We start from the raw sequence: 7,500 nt of genomic DNA, 5'->3' as shown, positions 1-7,500 counted from the left end.
CATTCTCTATTTTAATTACTCTCTTAATAAGGGCGATAAATGCATCCGACAACTTCCCTTCCGAGCGCCACGCTACTCGCGTCTCTATCAACGGGTACCATACGGACCATAGTCCTGGAGGCACGAGCCAGGCTGTGTTTCCCAGGGTAATGGCCTACTTTAAACCTGAAATGGTGGTTCATATAAGCGATAACTGCTCCCGTTCGAGTGGCGTTCCCATTAAGACCCACAGCAAGCGACTTTGACCCCTCCGGAAGCCGGGCGGAAGGGCGTTGGCAAGCAAAGATCCAACTTCCAAAGTGAAATCTGTGGGTTTTAAACCAGAGCGGAGGATCTAAACATCAGGAAAATATTTTTAAATAACTCTTTTCATTGGCGGTACATCAAAGGAGACCATTAAAGCGAGAGAGAGGGATAGAGAGTAAGAGTAAGAGTAAGAGCAGGAGAGAGAGAGAGAGAGAGAGAGAGAGAGAGAGAGAGAGAGAGAGAGAGAGAGAGAGAGAGAGAGAGAGAGAGAGAGAGAGAGAGAGAGAGAGAGAGAGAGAGAGAGGGGGGTGAAAAATAGGAAAGGAAGAAGGGGGGGGGGGACGAAAGAGAAAGAAGGGAGGGATGGGGGGTAAGAATGGTGCTGTGTGAATAAATAAATAATGAAGTAAGAGAAGGAAGGGGGAAAGAGATAGAAAGAGAGGGAGGATGAAGTAGAAGAGAGACAGAGTCTGAAACTTTTTTCTATTTTTCTTTCGTCTTCTCTTGGCATATAGAAAGTTGTATGTGTATATATGATGAACACAAGTACATTACATAATTATATAAATACATATGTACGTATGTATATATGTACAAGTAAATTACACGCACACAGATATGTTTTCATTATCTACTCAAATAACTACACACACGGGTGTACGAGAGTGGAGAGAGAGAGAGAAAAAAAAAGATGGGGGAGTGTGTTTGTGTGTATGCGCGTGCGTGCATGCGTTCGTGCGTGCGTGCGTGCGTGTGTGTGTATGTATGTGTATGTATGTGTATGTATGTGTTTGTATGTGTATGTATGTGTGTGTATGTATGTGTGTGTGTGTATGTATGTATGTATGTATGTATGTATGTATGTATGTATGTATGTATGTATGTATGTATGTATGTATGTATGTATGTATGTATGTATGTATGTATGTATGTATGTATGTATGTATGTATGTATGTATGTATGTATGTATGTATGTATGTATGTATGTAAGTATGTAAGTATGTAAGTATGTAAGTATGTAAGTATGTATGTATGTATGTATGTATGTATGTATGTATGTATGTGTGTGTGTGTGTGTGTGTGTGTGTGTGTGTGTGTGTGTGTGTGTGTGTGTGCGCGCGCGCGTGTGCGTGTGTGCGTGTGTGCATCTGTGCATATCCAAGGGCGATTTCCTCTCCTCTTCTGGCTTCAGTGACAATCTTCCTGACCAGTAATCAATTACCTAATAACATAACCCACGCAATACAGGGTAAGAAGACCAGATATCATTAATAAATTATTTACTCTGAATACATATAAAAAGTCGCTATAACTACCACCGTTTATACATATTGCACTGTCACCCACTCGTAGTCGCTTAGCCAATGATAACAAGACAGAAATTTGGGATCGTTGTAACTATATCATAAAAAAATAACATATCATATCAATTTCAAAATCTAATCAATGTTATTCAGATATTTCAGATTTCAAACCGTGGCGACCGACTGATAAAAAAAAACAACAAATAGCGAAGTAAATGATGATAATAATACACGTGAACAATATAACCATGGTTCTTATGTCTCGTTTCGTCAAGACGTTAGTGATGTCTATTGCACTCCTTGGGGGCAGGCCGAAGGAAGTGCGTCTACAGCCAAAAAAAAATAAAGACTAGAAATTTGAAAACAAAGTAATGCGCACGTTAGTAACATTACATCTTAAGAAGAGCTATGTCGAGAAAAAAAAATAAATGAACAAAGATCGAACGTCCATTGCTGTGACGTCATGAGGCTCAGTTAAAGATAGTCTACAGTCTTCAAAAACGTGTGTATGTATATATACATTCGAACACACACACACACACACACACACACACACACACACACTATATATATATATATATATATATATACATATATATATAAATATAATATATATATAAAATATAATATATATATATTATATAAATCCATGTATGTATGTCTCTATGTGTGTATGTACATATGTATATAAACATACATTTATCAACTTAACAACAGGTGCTTCCGAGAGAGGAGGAGGGAGGACCGATATCATCTCCACTGCACCTGTCTTGGTATCTACTTAAAGACATAAAATTACTTGTTACTTGAAAGATCACGCGAGTAACGAGTAACGAACCGCGATGAGGGACTACGCTATAACTACCGTTGTTACAACCAGACACCTTCGATTAAACTACTTAACTGACCAAAAACTGAGCGATCTACAACTAAATACATTTATTTTTTTTATTTTTTTATTTTTTTGCTCTTTGAGAGATGCTCTTTCAAGACTATAATGCGACGGGACTACTCTCTATAACAGCCAGGCTTAGGAACAGCACAGAGTGCGCTGCCGTTTACTGATCTTTGAGTTTCGCACTCGACTCGTGAGACACAGCCCCCCGATAGGGCTTGGAGGGGGTCACACGATGGCCCTGAAATTCAGGATTGATGCCACACTAATCCTTATATCCTGAATGATCTGATAACTGCAAGGCTCAGAAGGTCCCCCTCACCCTCCAGACGTGGGCGCGGGGTGTGTGGGGGCTTCACGCTCCTGAACTTCAGGTCATGTGTGACGGCAACGTGTTACAAGCATAGCAGAGGGCACAGATGATGATGTAGGCGTGCTGGCGCAGCATCCGATCGAGGCTGGACCGCCGCCGCCCGAGCCGCGCCCCCGCCTTGTCGACGTTTCCTTCGAAGTCTCCGTCGAGAGGGCTTTCGGCGAAAGGCTGAGGTCCCTCCGCAACGGCCAGTACGTCCTCCTGGAGTATAGAAGTCTCTTCCTGGCCTGCAGAGGACGGCCGTCGAATCATCTTCTTGAGGAAGGGCGGCGACAGGAGGTACAGGTCCATCTTGAGTCGCTTCCGGTACCGGCGAGAGAAGTCGACCGCGAGAGCTTTCTAGGACCGCAGTTCGGGCGATAAGGCAGCTGGGTCAGTGCAATCTTAAACTTGATCTTGTCAGATGCAGGACCTACTTATATCGAAAAAGCGAGTGAATTTCCTGAGCAGTCAAAAGAACAGTGTCCTTTCTTAGCGTGTGCAGGTGGAGGCCGACGTCCTTGAATCGCTATCCACACCTTGCCCGTGACGTTGGTCAGGAGAGCTGTGAGTGAAATTGAGTCAGGTGCCATTTTTACTGCTATCAATTCATAAAATAATTTGTCTTAGCTTCATTCAACGAAGGGTTTTGCTGGAGAAAGAAATAAAAGCAAATTAATTTATAATCATTCATGATCTTTAGAGCCTGCAAGTGAAAAGAATACTTTCTGCAAACAATGAATGTCACAAACGCACGCAAGCAAGTATCAGGATGAAGTGCCAAGAAACGAAACAGACATCCATGTCACTCACCACTATGAGTAATGTCTGCCAACGGTTGCGAACGGAAGTGAGCAACAGCGCTTGCTTGATATATATTACCTTCTCAAAGGGAGGAGTTGTGACAGGGTGTGTGAAGGGTTGTGTGAGATAGGCGAGGTTGAGGGCGAGGGTTTCTCCAGCGTATTGGGGATGAAGCTCGGGGTTTCTCCGAAAGCCCAAAAGAACGCCGCGCTTCTTAAAGCGGGTTTCGGCGTCCTTCTAGGCCTATGGGCCGTTACGGTGTAGGTCTAAGACTGGAATACGGCATACACCACTAGAAGGAAGCACAGCAGCACGGCGTATGTACAACCAAACAGCTGCTTCTCGACAGCGGCCATGCCAAGCAGCTGATGAAACGATCTTAAGCAAGAAACTCGACGTATTCCCTTGTTGGTGCTCGTTCCTATACTTTATATAATTATATATCTAGAAGTGCTAGGCTTCGTACGAGATGTAAAAGGCAGGTAGGAAAGCCATAAAGGTAAGATAAGCGTGGAAGAGATTTTGATCCTCGGCACCCGGCACAGCGAGACCTACTTCCTCAGTTTTGGTCGAGGTCTGTCGCCTGCGTCGTTGATCTTCTATTTATAAGACAACTGTTAACTTCCGGAACTCTCTACGAACAGATAGAGCGCCACAAGGAGACCGACGAGCACCATGCAGTTGTGGAACAGGCTCACACTGTCGCTGTCCTTGGGCATGGTGGGCCCTAGAATATGGTGCCTTCGAGGATCACATACAGGGCCACCAGGAAGGTCACCAAGATAAGGTAAGTGAAGGCGAGGCTCTTGTTCTCCTCCATCGTTGTTCAAGGGCGAGTCGATCTCCGCGTCGCTGAGGGAACGGCTTAGAAGAAGGCGCTGTCCAGGACCAGGTACAGCACGACGAGGAAGGTCAGCAGAATGGCATACGTGTAGCCCAGGTTTGCGTTCTCCATCTTTGTTTACTTTTGGGTGACTTCCTTCTTAATACTTTTTATTCCTCTTGTCTTACACCTTTCCCACTTCCTAAGGCTCTTCGTCTCTAAAAGGCCCCCTGAAGGAAGAGATACAAAACCACTAAGAAGGCCAACAGGATACCGTACGTGAAAACAAGGGACCTGTTCTCACTGCTAAACATGACGTTCCGGATTCTCCTTACTCGAAAATAACTTCACAGCTATCCTTTTCTCTTCGCTTTTATGTCCGTTTTTTTCCCTTCCCCTGCGTGTATCACTTTATTTATCTTCCTTTCTCTTCCTCTTTCGGACACAGCGCTCACATCACTTCGAGAACGACGTAGAGCACGGCCAGGCAGGCGAGGAGGACGAAGTAGGTGCTGGCGAGGGACTGGTTCTCCATCGTGGCGGCGAAGAACACTTGCCTCCAACACCGCTTGCGAGGGAGGGAAGGCAGGCGGGAGGCGCTTCAAGGTGGGGAAGGGTGTTGAAGGAGGGAGAAGAACGGGTGCGGTCGCTGGAGAAGGGAAAGGGAGAGTTTCTGTTTAAGATGAGATTTTGAGGGAAAACAAAGGAACGAAAAACCAAAATAGGTGGGGACGAGTGAAAAAATACGCTGGAGAGATGATTTCTTAAAATGTATATAAAAAAAGACTTACATTACGTTATTGAGGTTAGGAATCACTACATAGTTTACAAGGGGGAGGGGGAGGGAGGGTTAGGAAATGGGGGAGGGGTAAAGGGAGGGTTTCATAGGGGTAAGAGATACCCTACATGGATACGTTCTTCTTAGAATATTAGACCTTCCAAAAACATATATAACACCACTAGAAACGATATGAGAATAACATAAGTCATAACGAGGTTGACGTTCTCCATCTTTTACAAATAAAGTCTACCCACAGGCGGCACAAAGACGCAGGCTCTTGCTCTCGCTCGCTCTTGCTCTCTCTCTCGTGCGGGTATTCCTCGGGCACGTAGCGGCGTCGTCGGCGAGAATGGTGCCCCGCGATACAACGCCGCGCCCTTAAATAGCCGCGCGCTAATTCCTTCCTCTCTCCACCCCTCCCGCTCCCTCCTCCTCTCGCCCTCCCCAGTTTTCTTGCCCTCTTCTCTCCCCTCCCTTCTTCCACACCCTTGCCTCTCCCCTCCCCTTTTTCTTGCCCTCTAACCCACACATCCCTCCTCCCCTTCTGACCCCCTACCTCCCCTCTCCTCCCTTCCCCTACCCCTATTCCCTCCTCCCCTCCCCACCTTTAGCCCCTCCTCCTCCTCCTCCTCCTCCCTGACCCCGCCTCCCGCCAGAAGAAATTAGCCAAGACCTCGTCGTTTCCGATGCACTTCGTCCTTTCGGAGCTTTTCGTTCTCGACTCGGCGTGGGCGTGGGAGGGGTAGGCTGGGCACGGGAGGTGGGACACGTCGGAGGGGCATTGGCACGTACACATGCACAGTCGCCGGAGGGGGGTGAGGGGGTAATGAGGATGAGCGTGGGGTTGGGTGTTGGGAAGAGGGAGGGGGTGTGGCAGAGGGGGGGGGGGGGCGTGCTGGCAAGTGGATGGAAGTTTGCGACGATAAATTACAGCCAAATAGGATCATAATGACCCGAGGCATGCTTGGTGACGCGACGCGACGCGACGCGAACTCTTCCCTCCCCCCTTCCTATTTCCTTTTCCCTTTGACCTACTTCCCCTCTATTACCTCCCCCTTTTCCCTCCCCACTCCCCCCTCCCCCCCTTTTCCCGTTATCAGTCCATCCATCTATTCCTCTTTTTCATCCCTTCCCTTAACAAGCCCTCTCTCCTTCTCCTTCTCCTTCTCCTTCTCCTTCTCTTTCTCCTCCTCCTTCTCCTCCTCCCCCTCCACCTCTTCCGATTCAAGGTCACGACATCTGTCAGAATCGAAAATAGATCAATAAAGATCATCCTAAAGTCAGGTCCGACTGCCTGCATGCACATTATCCAACGTCCTTCAAGGCACCTGTACGCGAGGTCGTTCTTCTTTAAACATTTTTTCCTCCTCTGTTTATCTTAGTATCTATCGTCATCTATTCTTTCCTTCGCCTTTTCTTCCTTTCAAACAAGGAAGCAAGAAAGAAAGTACTAGACACGTGTAACGGGGGATGTAACGTGTACTTAAGAGATATTTTCTAAACTGTGTTATTATTAAGTACTGTATTAATCTTTATCTCCCTTTTAGTTAACTGATTTTCCGTCACTTTCCATCTTTCCCCTTCTCTCCCTCTCCCTCTCCCTCTCCCTCTCCCTCTCCATTTCCATCTCCCTATCCTCTTCCTTTCTACCGACCCCGTTCTCTTTCTTTCTTTTTGCGAGTCTCCTTTTCACCCATTTCTTTGTCTATTCACCTGAAGCCCTCTCCCCTGATGCTGCCTGCGGCTTCAGTATCCGGTATCTTATGTTATCGGACGCCTTTTCTGATAAAATCCGAATTCTCTTCTGAGCATTTATCTTCCTCTCGATAATCTTCGATATCTTATTCCGTGAAACCCAAAATGTTTCAGTCATTATTGACTTTTTAAACTTCTGAGTCTTTTTCATATTACGTATTAATGTATATGTCTGTCTGTCTGTCTATATTCTCTCTCCATCTCTCGCCTTCACTCTATATGTACCACCCAACCATCCATCTATCTTTCTTTCACCCTCCCCTCCTCTCTCTTCTTCTTCCTCTTCCTTCACTCCCCCCTCTCCTCCTCCATCTCTTTCCTCTTCATTCACTCCCGTCTCTTTCTCCCTCTCCTTCCTCTCCCCTCTTCTTCTTCTTCTTCTTCTTCTTCTTCTTCTTCTTCTTCTTCTTCTTCTTCTTCTTCTTCTTCTTCTTCTTCTTCTTCTTCTTCTTCTTCTTCTTCTTCTTTCTACTCCTCTCCCTTTCCCACCCCATCTTTTTCCCGCAGCGCCTCTCGAAGTGCGTTGTTCGCTGTCCCAA

At 46.1% G+C, this 7,500-nt stretch overlaps 1 long non-coding RNA gene across 1 annotated transcript; it reads right to left on the bottom strand.

Annotated features, from left to right (window-relative positions):
- Positions 1 to 1,512: 1,512 nt before the first annotated feature.
- LOC125045633 lies at positions 1,513 to 5,600 on the bottom strand. The gene is made up of 2 exons (XR_007116570.1): positions 3,612 to 5,600; positions 1,513 to 3,363 (listed from the first exon to the last, which is right to left on the bottom strand). It is a non-coding gene; the product is annotated as an uncharacterized LOC125045633 (long non-coding RNA).
- Positions 5,601 to 7,500: the final 1,900 nt, after the last annotated feature.

This window comes from Penaeus chinensis, chromosome 37, assembly GCF_019202785.1.
Source record: "Penaeus chinensis breed Huanghai No. 1 chromosome 37, ASM1920278v2, whole genome shotgun sequence".
Lineage (NCBI taxonomy): Eukaryota > Metazoa > Arthropoda > Malacostraca > Decapoda > Penaeidae > Penaeus > Penaeus chinensis.
This window is presented reverse-complemented; position numbering and strand designations above follow the sequence as displayed.